Below are 19,330 nucleotides of genomic sequence, written 5' to 3' on the forward strand. Positions count from 1 at the left end.
GTACTATTTCAATTCTGAGAAGCTGTTAACTTTGGCAGCTTATAAACAATTTCTCACTATTCCTCCCCTAAAAAAATAGTTTACTGCTTTCAGAGGCTTGCATATTAATGAACTGTTTGCAACACACAAGACTAAATTTCTAAAAGAAAAATCAAACTTAGTGAAACCACCAACACCACGGGGTGGTAACAAGTTATACCTGAATAAAGAAAGAAGCCTAAAATATTCCATAAATGTTTGTTTACATTCACAATAATTAAATTCATTAATTTGACAGGGTTATATTTAACTATTCACACAGCTGTTGGTATTTTTCTTGAGACAAAATTTTAAAAAGAAAAAAGCAAAAAAGACGTTTGCTCAACTGTCTGGCCTTGAGATACAGAGTCGTACTCTTATGTGTAATTTTAAATAACAATTTAATCTGCGGTCACAACACAATCACATCTCATCTGACAAAATTCCAGGACTGGGGTTTTCCTGATTTAAGAGCCTTTACAGACCCAGTGATTTACTTCTGACCTTAATTTCAGAAATCTCTTGTCTTCACTTTAGAAAAACAGACTTTGAAACAATAAAAATATTAGATTCCATGGTTCACATAGGCAAAGATTCAAAAGTAGGTTCAAATTTAGCTGTCTAAAGTCAATATTTTATAAACAGTTGCATACTAATCATCTTTTTGGAAGGAGAAGTAAATGAAGGAACCTTTGTTTTCTAAGTAGTGAGCAATCCAATATGCCCAATTTTAATAAACCATGTACAGAAGATGTTGTCTAAGAAAAAGTTCTGCAGAGTGACCCAACACTGTAAGAGTATGCTATGAGTGCTAAAACCTGGAATCCATTCACTTATGTATTCTTTACTTTTTCTCATGTATTTATTCCAACAAATACTGTGTTTTACTGAATGCATCCTAAGTGTGGGCCCCTGCACCAGACACTGAAAAAAAGCGCTCATGTGAAAATGTAAGTCAGTGTACACACACTTTCTCACAGCTACATTCAGATCCATAAGATAGTCTAGATACATTGAGTTGGACAAAGCTATAATTTTAACAAATGTCAGAGTAAACCTAGTGACTCAGTCCTTACCTTCTCTCTTCTCTGCTGTTAAGAACAACACCCTAACAGGAAAGGGTAGATCAAACACTTTATAAAGGGAATTAAATCTGAAAAGGAAGTAAGTTATTGAAAGAACACTTAGTTATTGTATAGTGTCATGTCTGCAAAATTACCTGCCAATACATGGCAAAAACTTGCAGGTGTGTTCCCAGAAATATGGGAAGCATGGAGAATGTTATCATCATAGGCAATACTTGTCCTAGGGTTTTGATTTACAATACTTTGCCTTCTCCACTGCATCATACTACTACATTCATTCAGTATTCTTTATTGTCTCAACAAACTTTTGTCACAAACACCACAAAACCACTTTCAAACTGGTTGCACCAAAGCCACGATTAATTCAAAATTAAGGGATACCACTTGCGAGGTCTTAAATACGTTAATTATGGGTTACATTCAGAGGTATGTTGAAGCTAGTTCCTACTCACTTAAGCTATTGGATAGCTTGAAATGAGCCATGGTGGGAGTATTTACACTATAGAAATCAGTAAATTTTACAAATTAGAATGCTTATTTTAAAAGCTGGTTTATCAACACATTATTTGACATCTCTGATGAAAATGATCAAAACCAGTTTAAAAAAAATGCACTGCAGGGCAGCGACGGCGGTGGAAGCCGGCAGCGCTGCACATCAGCGGTCGCAAGGGACCCGGAGGGCGCGGCGGCCTGGGGCGCCCGGGGAGCTGAGCCCCGGCCCCAGTGCGCGCAGCCGGCGAGCCGCGCGGGAGGCAAATGAAGATGAAACGATGTCAGCCAACCTAGAATACCTTTCCTTGGGAATTCTGGTCTTTCAGGCCACCAGTTCGGTTCTAACGATGCGTTATTCTAGGGCTTTAAAAGAGGAGGGGCCTCGTTATCTATTCTGCTACCGATGTGCTTGTGCCGAACTTTTGAAGATAAGGGCCCATATTTTGTTAGTCTACAGAGACAGCAAATGTAGTAGTCCAGGAGGACTGAATCGAATATTACATCACGAAATTCTTAGTAAACCAATGGAAACTCTTACGCTTGCAATTCCGTCAGGGATACACACTCTTCAGAATAATTTACCCTATGTGGCACCGTCAGATCTAGATGCAGCTACTTAACCAGGTCACGTATCAGTTGAAAATTCTTGCGATGGCATTATTTTCTGTATCTATGCTTAGTAAAAAAAAAAATTAGGTGTGGACCAGTGGCTTTCCCTAGTAATTTTGATGACAGGATGTGCTTTTGTACAGTGGCCCTCAGATTCTCAAGAGCTTGGTTCTAAGGAACTTCCCGCTGGTGCTCAAGTTTGTAGGCCTCATGGCAGTGCTCACAGCATGTTTTTCAAGTGGCTTTGCCGGGGTTTACTTTGAGGAAATCTTAAAAGAAACCAAACAATCAGTATGGATAACAAATATTCAACTTAGTTTCCTTGGGAGTATATTTGGATTAATGAGTGTATATATTCATGATGAAGAACAAGTATCAAAGAATGGTTTCCTTCAGGTATATAACTGGCTGACCTGCATAGATGTTAGTCTTCAGACACTGGGAGGCCTTGTAATAGCTCCTGTTATTAAGTATGTGGATAATATTTTAAAAGGATTTGCAACCCCTTTGTCCATAACTTTATCAACACTGATATCCTATTTTGGGCTACAAGATTTTGTGCCAACCAGTGTCTTTTCCCTTGGAGCCATCCTTGTAATAACAGCTACTTTCCTATATGGTTATGATCCCGAACCTGCAGGAAATCCCACTAAAGCATAGTCCCAATACTATCTTTGTCTGGTTTTTCACAATGGTGCCCTGGGAAGCTCAATGTTAATCTTGCGCAGAGGACTGCTACAGGTTCTAAGAAGAAATCATCATGTTGAACCTGATCTTATTGTTCAAATGGTTTGAAAATATCAACATTTAAGGATAAAATATATGTATATGTAACAAAATGCCTATTGCATCTAGAAATCAGAACTTGAAAGTATTTCCAGGGATTAGAATAATTATCAGAAGAAATTTGAAATCTGAGTTTTAAAACATTTTACTTTTTGATTGCTGCCGAAATACCCTATACACTCTTTGCAAGAGCACACAACAAATGTCAAATATCAATTTTTGCAAATTTCACATATTTAATCTTATTAAATGTCTTTTCTCTTACTCTTTCTGAACACATGTATCAAATCACATGGAATATTCAATGTTTGAAAATTATAATTATCTATAAAGCTGTGAAGAAATAGAAGTATGATTTGAAAAACATTTTCATGTATCTGAGATTTTTATACTTATACAAAAGATTACTAAACAAAGGATTGCTGTATGTTGGAAAAATTCAACTGCATATAAATTGATAAAGTAACATTCTGGGTCTGATCTATCAGAGGATAAAATTCATATTTAAATTTAATGTAAAGAAATATACACATTTCTCCATTTACATTTTAAGATGTTTTAGTGCTTCAAAAGTGCTGAAAGGAATCCTGTTGCTCCTTTGCTAGACAGTAGCCAATGACTTTCACACTAATTGAGTTTTGTCCTTAAACCCTTTATTGTGTTTCTTTTCTGTAAATCAGATAAATCCTTAATATTACTTTAAATTAAATTTTGGAGTGTGTTAATTTCCACTGAAGTTTTAAAATGTAATTTGAAGGGATTAAATAATCATTTAATAATTTAAAAAAAGTCTAATATCTCCATTTTGAGAATTTTGAATTATCAAAGCATATACTATACACATCTAGAACGTTTTAAAATGAATATTTTTCTCATTGATCTGTAAAAACTTCCTTTAATATACAACTCTTGACAAAACAACTACCAAAAAAATATTAGTACAGATGTCAGGGAATTGAGACCAAAATGACTTTTCTTGGAGGCATTCCAGATTGCCGTGATACTACGTTATTTTAAATGGAACTATAACTATAAATTCAAGGCTGCTCAGAAGAACTTTCTAGGTGTTTCATAAATGCAACATTCCCGGGAATACTCTGATCACATGTCTTGAAGAGGTAGCTGAATTCTGACCTCCCTTTCTGTGGCCCTACAAAAGCTGCCAGAAAGGAGCTTTAAAATAGTGGTTTCTTTTCAATTTTATCACTGAAATTGAGGTTGCAAATTACATGAGTTATTTAATAAATTCATTCAGGGAGAGAAAAGGTAGCAGAAATGATCAAATGAATTGGTGGGCACAAATACTTTCTAAAATTGGAATACAGGTTTATTTACTGATTAGAGACAAAATTACTTACTGTGTATGAAGTATTTTACTTTACTTTTTAAATTCATACTTTATATATTTTAAGTCTCCTGTTCTAATAGTATAAAAACTGTAAAAATAAGTATTTTTATTTAGTTCTAATGGATTTTGTTAAAACAAAATTTGGCTCAAAAATACTATGTTACAAACTGTTGGGAACACTTGGCTAGTTAGGCCTGGCTTTGTTACTTTGCTGATGCAAACCTAGTCTGTAGGGACAGAGACCTAATCTATTCCATCTAGAGTTTTTAAAAGTGTTTAAAATTACAAAGTATTTTAAATTAATTTGCTGGTGATTCCAAATTGGCACCAAGCAAACTTTCTGGAACCCTGACTTAACAATTTTCAGTGACCACCTTTTAGAGTATGTGTTTAATAACTTTACCACATTTTGAGAATGGTGTTTTTAGACTGTAACAACATTCAGACTTACATTTTATTACCTGCTGCTAAGTGAAATTGAAATACTGCAAATGCATAGACTTTAAATATAAAGATTTGTGTTCGACTCACACTATTTACGTATTAATTCCATAAGCATTCATAATTTTTCATTCAGGTTTAGCCTATCCCTATTTAAACACTTCAAAAAATAATACAAGGAAATTGTTGAACATGAGACATGTTAGTTATAGTAATAACATTCTCAGCTGCCCAAGATAACAATATTTTCAAGATTCCCAGTAAGTTTATAAAATGTAATCAAGAGTTCTAAGAAAGGGGGAAATCGTCTAAAGTATATTTTCTAAGTAAACTTTTATTATACAGGCATAATCTACATTTTGCTTTTCTAGTCAGTTTGAAAATGTTAGTGATTTGATTTGTAGTTTATAATTTTTAATTTATAAAGAAATAATCATATTTGAGAAGGTAGACCTATATCTTAGATCATGTCATATACACAGATAATGTCATTTTCTGTGTTTTGATGACCTCCAGAAGCTTTATTGTATCAGCCTTTTGTAATGATGACTCATTAATTATTTAAATTCTTACACTTTTTAAAGTTTACATGTTATCTCTCAACTACTTCACTCATTATAAAAATGTGCTAACTCATGGGGGAAGAGTACCAACTGATAGTTCTATAAAAATTAAGAATATGGTATTTTGGAAGAAAAGTTTAAAATGCAACATGTAGATGTTTCAATGCAGTAATATCAATTACTTAATAAGTGATTTTTATAGGTGTTATAGGCTACGTTCATGTGAAAAATGTAGTTTAGAGATGCAAAACTTAAGGGTTTACATCAATTTATATTGAATGTCACCATTTCAGAGAAGGAAAGGTAGTTTGATATTTAATCTATTTCGAAGGAGACAGAATCTGAGAGGAAACTGATTTTGTGCTCAGTAGATTTAGTGTAATACAGACTGTTCTTAAGAATTGATACATTTTTCCTACATATCAAATTATTAGACTTTTAAAATGTCATATATAGTGAGTTTTGTTTTGTTTTTAAAAACCAGGTTTAGCATCGCTCATTTTATTTACACTTTCATTGTTACAATATTTAATTATATATAAATATATACTCTATATAAGAAAAAGTTTATAAAAGTTATTTATGCTATATTGAAAATCATCTTAAGAATATCCTGGATATGTTGCATATTTGAGGTAATTACAGTACCAAAGAAAAAACACCTTTATCAGAATTTGGTCCTGTGTGCCTTGCTTTACCAAATACCTAACTTTTCTGGAGGATATTACCATAATTGACAACTATCGACACATAGGCAAAATTAGGATGTTTTGAGAATAATTGTAATTCAATTTTGTTGTTTCAACATTTGCTATTTAAATCCATTGTCTAACAGAATATTAAAATAGGTGTATTATTTAAAAAATGCACTGCAGAAAAAACAATTCCTAAAATTGATTAATTTTCATGAGGTTTTCTTTTTTGTTTTGTTTTGCTTTCAATATCAACAGTCTTTCTTTTCCAACTACTATAATTCTAAAAGATATCTTTATAGATTTCCTGGCTATTACAATAGACCTCTTAATTCTTGTAACTCTCTGGATTAATTATAGAATAAAATGTTTCTCAAAAGTTTATAAATGGACTAATTTTATGTCTGGCATCTTTTGTTCAATGCTACGCTATTGAGACTTGCTCATATTGTTGCATTAAACTAAATTTTACTCATTATCATTGTTGTATAACATATTCTATAATATACAACAATCCAGTTTTCAATCTATGTTGACTGACATTTGAACTGTATGCTGTTTGGTGCTATTATAACTGCACAAATACATGCATTTCTCTTGGATATAGCTAGGACTGAAATTCGTGAGTCAAAGGATATGCACACCTCCAACTTTAGCAAATATGCTATAGAGTTTTCCAAAAGTGCTACAGTGTTTTATATTCCCATCAGCAATGTGTGAGAATTGAGTTACCCCATGTGCTCATAAATATTTGACATGGCAGTCTTTTAAGTTTTATTCATTCTGGTGGATGTGTGGTGGATTCAAATTGTGACTCTAATTTGCATTTCTTGATGAGCAATGAGTACCTTTTCAATGTTCATTGATCATGTGGATTTGCTCATTTTTGAAGTTCCTCTTCAAGGTTTCTGGGGTTTCCTTGCCAGTTTTTCATCTGATTTGACTGTCTTTGTTATTGATTTATAGGAGTTCTTTGTATTTTTTAGAAATGAGTCCTTAATCAGATGTAAGTATTGAGTATGTATTCTAGCTTGTGGATTTGCCTTTTCAATCTCTTAGGGGAATCTTTTTACTAATGTAAATATATTAATTCCAATAATAGTCAGATTAGTGCTTTTCATGTCAAGTTTAAAAATAACAGATTAAAAATAACAGATATAAAAGTTATATTGTACGTTTTACTATGTTTACATGTAATTTCATCTAGAGTTTATATTTAAGTATGAGCTTGAAGTCAGATTTCCACCACCCCCTTTCACCATAGATATTTAATTGCTCCAGCACTATTGTTTGAATAAACAATCTTTTCCTATAACCCTAAAGTATTTACATTTTCATGGTTCAGATTTCCATATATATGGATCTGTTTCTAAAATCTTTATTCTAAATCATTGGTCTATTTTTCTATCCTTATACAAAAAGCATATGACTTAATATAGTTCATAATAAGTCTTGATATATGAAATAGTGTTTCTTCCATGTGTAGTCATCTTCATCAAGATTGTCTTCGTTATTATTAAACTTTCAGTTTACATATATATGTTACATATATGAGATATATATATATATATATATCTGATATATATATCTATCTCATATATATATTAGAAATAGCTTGCCAACTTACACACACACAAACACCCCTGGGATTTTGAAAGGGATCACACTGACTCTATTATGTGTCCTTTTTTAATAATGTATTTGTAAGGTTTTGATATCAAGATTACAAAGATGTCATAAAACATCTTTGTAAGTATTCATTCCTATTTATTCTCTAGAAAACTTTTTGTAAGATTAATGGCATCACTTCTTTAACTGTTAGCAATGACCAAACATTTGGTATAAAACATCTGGGCATGGAATTTTCTTTTGAGGAAGGTTTTGAATAATGAGTAGAACTTAATTCATAGATATAAGACGAATCTGATTTTCTCTTTCTTTTGTGGACAGACATGGTAAGTTGTATTTTTCTAGAATTTTGTTCTTTCCATCCATATATTTCTGTAAAATTTTTCACTTTACCCTTATAGTATTATTTTAACTCATATATTCCTATTTTCTTATCTTCATTATTTTCTTCCTCCTATTTTGGGTGGTTAATTTTCTGTTCTGTTTCTAACTTCTTGATATGGATGCTTAGATAATTGATTGTAATTTATAATATACAATTTAAGTGTATAAATTTCTATCTAGGCATGGATTTAGCTATATCAGAAGTTTTCAGATGTGTTATTTTCATTATTATTCAGTTTAAAAATATTTTCTAATCTTCATCGTGGTTTCTTTATTGAACTATTTAAAAGTGTATTTCCTAATTTCCAAATATAAGAGAATTTTCTAGTTAACTTTTTAATTATTTCTAACATCATTCTGCTCCAAATATCAGCAAACATGTTTGGTATGATTTGAATCCTAATTCTGTTGACTGCCTTATGACCTTTTATACTTCAGTATATGTCCCATGTGCACTTAAAAAGAAAGTGTTGGAGAGCTTCATATACAGTGTTATATATAGTTAGGTAGGTCAAATTTGTAAATACGGTGTTCAGGTGTTCTACAGTCTTGGTGAATTTTTTTGTCTTATTGGTCTATTAGTTACTGTGAAAAAAATTACTGAAATCTTCTGGTACGAATGTGGAGTGGTATATTTCTCCTTGTATCACTTAATTTTTCCTTGTATTACTAATTTATTTTATTATTATAAACCTCATGAAAGAATGGCAACTGGAATATAATATGTGAACATCAAATAGGTTATAAAGTGTATCTCTTCATTTCAATCTCTTATCAATAAAGCATATTTATATACTTACTTACAACTTGAATGATATAGTGTGATGGACAGAAGTGACCGGTTCTCTCCTCCTACTTACTGGAGGCTCACAATTGTATTTAACAGACATTAAGTCAGAGATCTGTAAGCTAGAAGAGACTGAATTCAGGACCATTGCAGAGGGCTGGCACTGGTGAAGAGCAGGCAAGAGCTCAGACTGCTGTAACTCAGTTCACATACAGAAATTGTCATGGTACTGCCACTGACCTGTTGGTCATGTGTCAACTACAAGTAAAGTATCCAAGTGAAAATAATCAATTTCCTTAAGCTCCCACTGCAATACTGAAAATATAAATTGACAACAAAACTTTCACAATTCTTGGTCATGAAGGAATCCTCACACATCAAGTACAATTAATTAAGCTCCTCAAAGACAGGGACTATGCCTTATGGATTATTTTAGTCTTACCACTGAGTCTTTTAACTTGGACTTTGGTGACAGTTGATAAATATTTGTTGAAAGAAACCCTTGAACCTGCTTGAACAGAGAGTAAATAGTAATAAGTAACATTTCAGTGAGCCTAGAAACCCCTCACAACACAGGTAGGTATTCAAGGTTTCGGTAATCTTAAAAAATATCACATTTGCCCTAACAGAATACAAAAGCCACAAGACAGGAAATGCTACCTACACTAGGATTACCTCTACTATGACTATTAACGTCCTATGTCAGAGATGATAGCAAGAAAAGATTGTATTTTTCAGCCCTGGAAATTGGACCACCCAGCCTGAGCTAAATCTGGGAACCTTAATGATGCTTGCTTTCTCCTCCTCTTCTGCTAGTGTGCAAGCCTTATCATGGCTCCCTGCTGCTGCTCTTCAGAGGCAGCCTCAATGTTACTGAGTCCAAACTTCTTCTGCTCGCTGCATGGCAGGCCAATAAATTGGGAGATGATGTGTTGGGGCAAGGAAAGCGACTTTATTTGAACAGCCAGCAGACAGAGAGAATGACCAACTAATGTCCTGGAGAACCATCCTGCTCCAGTCAGAATACAGGCTTCTTTTATACAAAAAAAAAAAAAAAAAAAAAAAAACCCAAAACAACAAGGGAGGAGGTGTGTTTCATTGTTGCAAACTTTTTCCTGCAGGAATTCTTTGTTCCTGCAGCTGTCCATGTGGGTCAGGGCATGGTGTCCCTGTAAACCTCCAACAAAACAAAGGTTATTTTCTATTTGGCAACTTGCTGTCTCTACAGAAGTGCTGACATTCTTAAAGGTCAGAGCCCCGAGAACAGGCTCTCCTGTACATTTCAGGCTAAAGGCAACACTGTTTTACACAAGGTGCAGAGCTAACAAGGCTAAGCCTGGAAAACTGCACAGTGGTTAAAGCGACAGGAACAGATCCAATACAGAGTCAGATTTGTTCTCCTGTATTACTTTTATTCTCCATAGTGACTAATGAAGTTTCAAAGAAATAGAGATATATTTAACTTAGAGCCCCATGGATTAGTCTCCATTGCAGTGTATTTTCAGAGATAATAATTTTTAAAGTAATGTGCCCTTTAAACAGCATGGTTGGTTGGTCGTGTAACATCAATCCTCAAGAAGACAGTACAGTCTAAACACAAATGAGTTCCAGAATTCAGTTGCAGTGTACTTGTGCACTAGGCTGTTTACGTGAAACTTGTGAGATAGGCACATCTTACACTCCCATCTTCTGCTTCTGTCCTTTCCTCTTCCCTTCCTCTACTTTCCTCCTTCCCCTCTCTCTTCCCCTGTACCACTCTCCCTCCTCTCTGCATACTAAATTCTGAAACACCTGCTTTTCCACCCATCCCAACTCCTAATCCCCAATATAAACTACCCTCTGCTTCTTGACCTTGCTCCTTCCTTTATTAAAGGTAATTTGAAATAAAAAATTTAAAACTACCTATTGCATTCTTTTCTTCCTTTTTTCAAGTAACATTTATGTTTTAACAATGATTTCTATTTGAATAAATCCAGAGTGGAAAATGCCTTTAATCTAGTAAGATATGGTTTAAAAAAAAAAAAAACCCAAACCAAAAAAAACCGTGCAGATAATGCTATAGTGACAAGATTGAGCTTTTGTATGCTAGAGAGAGAGGAGAAATATATTTATCAAATTGCTATACACTAAGGAAATGAGTGGAGATAATAAATCCAAGTTGTTCTGTTTATACCATCCCAGCCGTCTGTGTGACAGACCTCTATGGTATGATTTCCTCAGAAAGGCATGAAATCTCATGAAGTCAGCTTTCAATCAGATAATATCTTATTGTGTGTATGGAGCTGTATCCCACCCAACAGATGCTTTTGAATCTTGGCACCATATATTTACGGCTTTGGACAAACTTCTAGTGCTGCCCAACTACAGAGACATGGAATCTGGCTTTCTTATACTAGGGCAATGACTTACACTGGAAAACTTGCTTTTGAAGCTGAGTTGTTGCAAAGTAATATTCAGGTCCCTCTTGCCTCTCTGCTGAGAGTCAAGAGCAATACAAAGCTAATAGAGCCTTAGGACTCCACTGATTCGCAAGATTCTCAAGGGTGAATCATCGTCCTTGCCTTCTTTCACTCAAATCCCTTGTAGTAATACACCCATTATTTCCATCTTCACTATCTCTGTACCAAGCATCATTTTTTCTCTCCTTTGGTCTATTTTAATGTCACCAACTGACCACCTGCTGTTTGCCCTTACCTCTTCAAGTCGTCTCCAGCACATAGTAACAAGAGTAATCTCTTAACACAAAAAAGGGATTGTATCTCAGTTTAACTTAATACCCTTTAATGACTGCTTTCATTTTAAGTCCATCCTTATTTTTATGTCTCACATCTTCTCCTTCACTGGAATGTAAGTTCCATGAGGGCAAAGACTATATCTATCTTGGCTCACAAATGAATTATAGAACCTCAAATGAATTAATGGGATCAATCTAAATGGAATCCAGCTTTTTGCCAGCAGACTCACCACAGCATCAGTGGAGGAGACTCCTAACCCAATTCAGAAAAACCCTTTTTAGATAAGACCCTGAGGGCTGAGCGCAGAACGGCCCGTTTTTACAGCATGGAAGGAAATGAAAACAATGTCCAGAGGGAGCTCCAAAATGGCCCCAGCCTAATAAACTAACAGAGTAGGTGGCAAACTAAGCAAGCACAGGCAAAGAATAGAAAGGAAGGGAGGAATTAAAATGAAGGACAAAGGAGAGCTGAACAACAACAACAATGAAAACTTTTGAATCAGCTTCTGGAGAACAGAGACTTGAGAAATTCCTAGTTAACACTCATGGCATGACCCTGCTGGGAGTGAGAAGTGTCGGGAGCAGAGTGCACACAAGTTTCCCACCCTCACCATAATTTTAAAATGTACACAATTCACTTCAAACTGTACCTACTCATTCACTCACCCACTTATTCATTCATTCATTTGTAACAGTCTTTATTGAGAATCTGTGACTATTTCTGGAAACATTAAAATACATTAAATGCAGCTTGTGGCTTCTGGAGCTTCTAGCTGTCCATCTGTCACAAGGTGGACTGATATTCCCCCTGGAAATACTTTTCCTTCTCTCATTCATCAGTCAAGACTCAACCAAAATCCTTCTTGTTATCTAGGGTTTTTCACATTCCCCCTGGTTTTCCCTTATCTAAATTCCCTTTGCATGTATAGTTGCCTCACATCTTTTAAACCTTGAAGATTGCCTTTCTGTATTATTTAAAGATTGTATACTCTTTAAGAACTGACATACTTTATTGTATCTGTAGGATTTCTCCCATGGACTTAGCCCAGCCCAGATTACGGGCACTCAGTGCATGATGAGTGCTTGGTAAATACTTTAACTCTGTTGGCTGGTTAGTAGGGTCATTATCTCCAGATGGGAATTCTAGTTGAGTTATTTCTCTTATTTTCTTGTTAATTTGGATATATAAGAAGGCCTTTCCTGGCACTTTCAGACTGTTACTGATCCATGTCTGTGAACCAGAACCCATCCCCTGGTTCTCTTAATTGATTTCTATAATATCCTTTTGACCCATTAAGTCACTGTGAATTCTACTTAGACCACTTGGTTACTGGATGCCTTGAATCCTTTAATGTAGCCAATCTAGGAATTTGCGAACGTTTAAAGTAAATACATTTAAAATATACACTCATATATTCATTTACAGAACACTGATAAAGTAGCATTTTTCAAGTTTATGATACTTTGTTTTTATTTTAAAATTAAAAAGTTTTGACAGAAAATAAAATCCTTATAATCTCAGCTTCACAATAAACTTTGCATTGGGAAATATGTTTGTGTTTCTTTATATCTTTATCCATTCATTTTGCTGCCTGCCTTTTTCTTTTTTCACTTCACACTGAAATCCATCATGACACACTTAGCAGTTGCTCCACATTCTTTGTTATCCTCTGTTTTGAGTCTGTGAAATTCCCTTCAGAGGACAAAATGAAAGAAAAGGGAAATGTAATTTACTAAATATTTTATCAGAAACATTTTCCTGTGTTGTTGTATATCCTTCAAACAATTTTTTTTTAGTATTTATTTATAGTGTTCAATATTTATTTGGTATGTGAACTATATGGATACTTTAGCAGTAACCAGTATTGTAGCCAGTAATTCATGTGCAGAGACAGTGATGCAAACACTGGTTTACTTTATTTTGGCTTGTGTAACGGGCCTCCTGCCCCCAGATACACACAAACACCTGCAGGATGTGGCTCTGGAAGAGGTGTATCAATCCCAGGAAGCTAAAGTGAGGGAGGCTAGACAAGGCAGGATAAAAGAAATTCTCAAGTGGGGCCCTCTTCAAATCCAATCGCTATGGCAGCTTTTCTCACTCTGTGCAGAGTTGGAAGTGTGACATTTTAAAGTTAGTTTTTATAGAAACAAATGTCAGGAGGGGTGAGTCATACTAATATCTCCAAAAATAAATCCATCTTGTCAAAGAAATCAAAACTTTGCCCTCAAGCTTAGCCAGTGAGAAAGCAGGAGTCTTCCCACCCGTGGGCTGTGCCCCGCTTGAGGTAATCCCAGAATTTAAGGGAAGCATGGGGCTGAAAAAGCTGAAAATAAGAAGCAAAAAGAACTTGGGATTTTGATTTTATTTAACTGAAAACTGATCCTCGGGAAATGCACTATATTGAGGAGAGAAATGACTATTTCAAATGAGAGTCAATATAGGCCTCCTAAAGGAAGACCCTCCACTGTTCAGATTTGAGATGTAGCTTCAGCAGCAGCCTAGAGAGTTAGCATTTAATAATGAGCATCCATAGTGGTCAAAGCACAGAGGGAGAAAAACCTCCAAGAGCCCTCAGTAGGATGTTTGGGATCCCAGGCTGTGCCCAAATGCATGTCCTAATGTGGACACATCAATGTCCAGAGGAAATAAAGCTGAGTTCCAGCTTTAGAGATGATAAAGTCATCTATATTTGGTTTCCCCTCACATTCCTTCTGATAGCTCTCTCTGATTTCAGTACTCATCCAGATGGCCAATAGCATTAAGCTTCCCTGCCGAGACCTGGACACCTCTTCCCCCTGCCTGCTCTCTTGAGAATATGAAATGGTCAAGTTTTGGGGGCGGGTCTGATTTCTCTGTTTATTTGTTTGTTTTAATTAAAAACCTCCTTCTTTGTGCTAGGGACTGATGACACAATGGTGAGCCAGACGAAGTTCCTGCCATCATAGAATTTACATTGTACTCTGAAAAACAGACAGTAAACATATATATATGTGTGTGTGTATGTGTATACAGCATAACTTCAAGCATCATAAAAATAGAGTAAGGTAGAGTAATCGTGATTTATTGAGTATGAATTAGGTTGGGGAGGTCTTAATTACAGATGTCCATTCTTCCATTTTATAGATATCAAATATGCATGTGGTATTTATTCAGAAATACAGGAAGCCTCTCTGTGCCACCCTTGTTTTCAGCCATACATTACACCTCTAGAAGCCAACTGCAATTACTAGCTTCTAGGATATCCTTCTAAAAATATTTTATGCAAGTATATGCATACATGCATATGCAAGTATAAATTAATTTATATAAACATACATATATCATATTTCATTATGAAAACATTCAAATATATAGTATTATTGAATAAATTTTATAGTAAACACTTATATATCCTCCACTTAGGTTCTACCATTACCACTTAATAGTATTTTTTGGTCATTTATCTAACCATATATCCATTATTTTATCTATCCATCTTATATTTCATGCATTTCAAAGCAAGGCAGATATTACTATACAACTCCTAAATGCTTCGGTGTGTATATCATGAACTAGAGCTCAGTAATTGTTTAGATTTTCTTTTGATGTAAGCCTGCAGTGCAAAGATTTATATCTTTCAATCCATGACCATTCTATAGCTCCACATTTATTTAGGACTTTTTTTTTCTCTCTGTCTCTCAGTAATGTTTTGTATCTTTTCATATAGAGATCTTACATATATTTTGTTAAATTGATTTATGTGTTTTTTGTTTTCTGATGCTGTTTATCTAATATCATACTCAATGGTGAAAGCCAGGAATAAGACGGTTCTGGAAATTACTAGTGTTGATAGCTGTACTTAATGTCACTGAATTGTACACATAAAAATAGTCAATTATATGTTATATTTATTTTACCACGACTAAATGTCATAGTACAGGGCAGGAAAGGATATAGGATATTTCTATATCTTCTAATTTTGCTGTGCAATTGAAGCTGCTATAAAAAAATCTTTAAAAAACATCCTACTGGTTGGGTTTCCTCTAGGTTTCCCCTTATAAAGTACAAGGATTTGAGATGAATTATGTATAACATTTTGACCGGAGCCAACAATAGAAGAAAAGGCTTCAGTCCATGATATCCCCCTCATTCCCCTTGGAGGTGCATGCTGGGGCCATTTTGCATTGGCCGTACCATTGCAACGTAGCTGTACCATTTTGCATTCCCACCAGCAATGAATGAAAGTTCCTGTTGCTCCACAGCCTCTCCAGCAGTAAGTGTTGCCAGTGTTCCGGATTTTGGCCATTCTAATAGGTGTGTAGTGGCATCTCGTTGTTTTCATTTGCATTTCCATGATAGTATATGAGGTAGAGCATATTTTCATATGCTTATTTGCCTTCTGTATATCTTCTTTGGTGAGGTATCTGTTAAGGTCTTTGGTCTTTTTTTTTTTTTTTTAATCTGATTGGTTATTTTCTTGTCGTTGAGCTTTAAGAGTTCTTTGTGTATTTTGTGTAACAGTTCTTTATGATAGATATTTACAAATATTTTCTCCAAATCCGTGGCTTGTCTTTTCATTTTGGTGACATTGTCTTTTGCAAGACAGAATTTTTAAAATTATAATGACTGCACTTTATCAATTCTTTTCTTTTGTGGATCCTGTCTTTTGTACTGTATCTAAAAAAATCACCCATATTCCGAAGGCCATCTGGTTTTCTCCTATGTTACCTTCTAGGAGTTTTATAGCTTTGCATTTTGCATTTAGGACTGTGATTCATTTTGTTATTTTTTTGCAAAGGGTCCAAGTTCTGTGTCTCAATTAATTTTTTTCATGTGGATGTCCAGTTGTTTCCACACCATATGTTGAAGAAACTGTATTTGCTCCATTGTATTCTCTTTGCTCCTTTGTCAATGATGAATTAACTATACTTATGTGGGTCTGCTTCCAAGCTGTCTACTCTGCTCCATTGATGTATTTTATTATTTCATCAATACCAAACTAATCTTGATTACTGTAGCTTTAAAGTAAGTCTTGAATGTGGGTAGGGTCAGTCCTACAACATTTTTCTTCTCCTTCCATGTCATATTGGTTATTCTAGATTTTTTGCCCCTCTACATAAATTTTAGAGTCAGTTTTTCAATATCCTTAAAGTAACTTGCTGGGAATTTGATCAAGATTGTATTGAATCTATAGACAATGTTGGGAAGAACTGACATCTTAACAATACTGAGTCTTCCTCTCCATGACCATGGCATCTCTCCTCTTTTATTTAGTTCTTCTTTAGTTTCTTTTATCAAAGTTTTGTAGTTTTCTTTATTATACAAAAATTTTCCTTATTTTGTTAGATTTATACCTAGGTATTTTATTCTTTTTTGGGGTGATAATATAAATAGTATTGTGCTTTTAATTTCAAGTTTCACTTGTTCATTACTGGCATATAGGAAAGTAATTGACTTTTGTATATTGACCTTGTTATCTTGCAAGCTTGATATAATTGGTTATTACGTTCAGCTTTTTCATTAATTCTTTCAGATTTTCTACATAGATGATTATGTCATTTGTGAACAGAGACAGTTTTCTTTCTCTTTTCCAATATGCATATCTTTTATTTCTTTTTTTCCCCCATATTGTGCAACCCAGGCCCCATGTGCAAAAAAAAAAAAAAAAAAAATTAACTATGCAGGCTAGAAATGATTTATCAACAAAATGCCACAAAGGCCGGTGACAAAACCAGACTGAACCAGCTCTAAGTGGACCACAGGAATGCACCTGCACAAATAAAACCTGAAAGTATCCAAAAGCTACCTTTGCTTTATTATCCTGCTAAGATCTTTCTAAAGGGGAGAGTTGTACTCTGCTAGGCACAATTTGTGCAGTGTGCAAGGGAGCCTGGGGGATTGCCCATATACTGGCTGTTCCTGGAAATCCCTTCCTTTTCCCCCAGTTTCTGATGATGCACTTTCCTTACCCTTTAAAAGTGCCCCATTTTTCTCCCTTCAGAGCGAAGTTGCCTTTAGAGCAAAAGGTCCCTTTTTCCATTATCTGGCCATTGAATAAAAGGCTATCTTGCTTAGACCAAATTCACTTTTGTTATTGGCAGCACAAAACTGAGTAGGAAAGAACTCCCTAACTGAGCTGGGGTAGGGGTGAGGGGAATTCAGTTCAGCTAGGACCCAAGAGGGGATCTCATGCCTAATTCAGTAACACTTTTTTTCTGTCTTATTGCATTAGCTAGAACTTCCAGTATAATGTCAAAAAGGAGTGGTAAGAGGGGACATCCTTGTCTTGTACCTGATCTTAGTGTATCAATCAAATCTAAGATTTGAGTTTCTCACTATTAAATATAATAACTTTAGGTATTTTGGAGATTTTTGTATCAAGATGAGGAAGCTCCTCTCAATTCCAGTTTACTTTACTGAGACTTTTTACTATGAATGGATACTAGGTTTTGTCAAATGCTTTATCTGCATCCATTTGATAGAATCATGTGATTTTTTTATTTGAAGTGTGTTGATGTGTTGGATTACATTAATTGATTTTCAAATGTTGGACCAGTCTTGCATGCCTGGAGTAAATCCCACTTAGTCATGGTGTATAACTCTTCACACATTATTGTATTCATTTGTTAGTATTTGGGGCTTCTTGCATTTTGCATCAGCAAAGAGAAGGAATCTGGGTCTATGCTAGAGATTTAAAGTAGGAGTCAGACAGAAGAATGTGATCCCGCCTTTGCAGACCAGTCCTCAGTAACAAATCACCCCGGAGCTATGAAACACATAATTTCGTTTGAGAATTTTGAATGCTTTATCCTGTAGATACGTGTTGATTAAATTAGTAGCACTGTTAAAAAAAAAAAAAAAAAGCCCTACATGTAATCTGCTACACATCAAATTGCTGTAAGGTAAAAGAACTCAACAAGTTCATTGGGACAAACATGCTCAATATAGAAATCTATATCTTTATCTTGAGATAGAATGTGGATTATGGAGTGATCAGAAATAGGATAAATTATTTTGAATTTAAGAGCCACATGAAATAAAAGGTTAAATACTAAATAAATTTTGGCTTTTCTGAAAATTTGGCCTGATTTTTGGTTGATTTTATTTCTAACTCTTTTTTTTATATAATTACTTAAGATTTAAATGATAGAAGATTGATACTAAGTTGTCCTCTTGAAATAGATTTAATTTACATGATTTTTTTTTCTGCTAAGATGCTTGAAATACTTTATAACATTATCAAAATGTTCCATTATATGCCATTTTGAAAGGAATAGGGAAATCTTGCAATGGGAAATAGATGAATAAAATAAAATAAAATCATCTTTACCAGATTATAAAACAAATTAGAAGTGGACACTTTAAAGGAAAAAAGATTATCACATTCTCAATTGGATTATGCTTTAGTGACTTAAAAACTGCTAAATAGCTCGCTCTGTTCCTAATTATTCTTTATTTCAGTTTTTTTATTCTACCTGAAACTCTGCCAATTAGAGATTCAGTTTTGTTTTTTTTTTTTTGCTGCTATTATTCTTTTATTGCTGTTGTTGTTTGAATGCCAAAATTTTCAGAGATGTAATTGAGTCTCTGTAGCACATGAATAGAATTGTACAAGAAATAAAGAACTATATACTCAAGAATTAGACAATAGTATCTTTAATAATCTAATGCATGATAAAGGATACATCATAAATCAATGGTGGAGACATGAATTTAGTAAGTTGTCTTTACATATTTAGTCAATTATTAGGCTTAAAAATAGAGATTCAGTTTTGATAATTA

At 34.3% G+C, this 19,330-nt stretch overlaps 1 pseudogene; it reads left to right on the top strand.

Annotated features, from left to right (window-relative positions):
• The first annotated feature begins 1,873 nt into the window (after positions 1-1,873).
• On the top strand, positions 1,874-2,947 carry LOC105099190 (UDP-N-acetylglucosamine transporter-like; annotated as a pseudogene).
• Positions 2,948-19,330: the final 16,383 nt, after the last annotated feature.

Source organism: Camelus dromedarius, chromosome 34 (assembly GCF_036321535.1).
Source record: "Camelus dromedarius isolate mCamDro1 chromosome 34, mCamDro1.pat, whole genome shotgun sequence".
Classification (NCBI taxonomy): Eukaryota; Metazoa; Chordata; class Mammalia; order Artiodactyla; family Camelidae; genus Camelus; species Camelus dromedarius.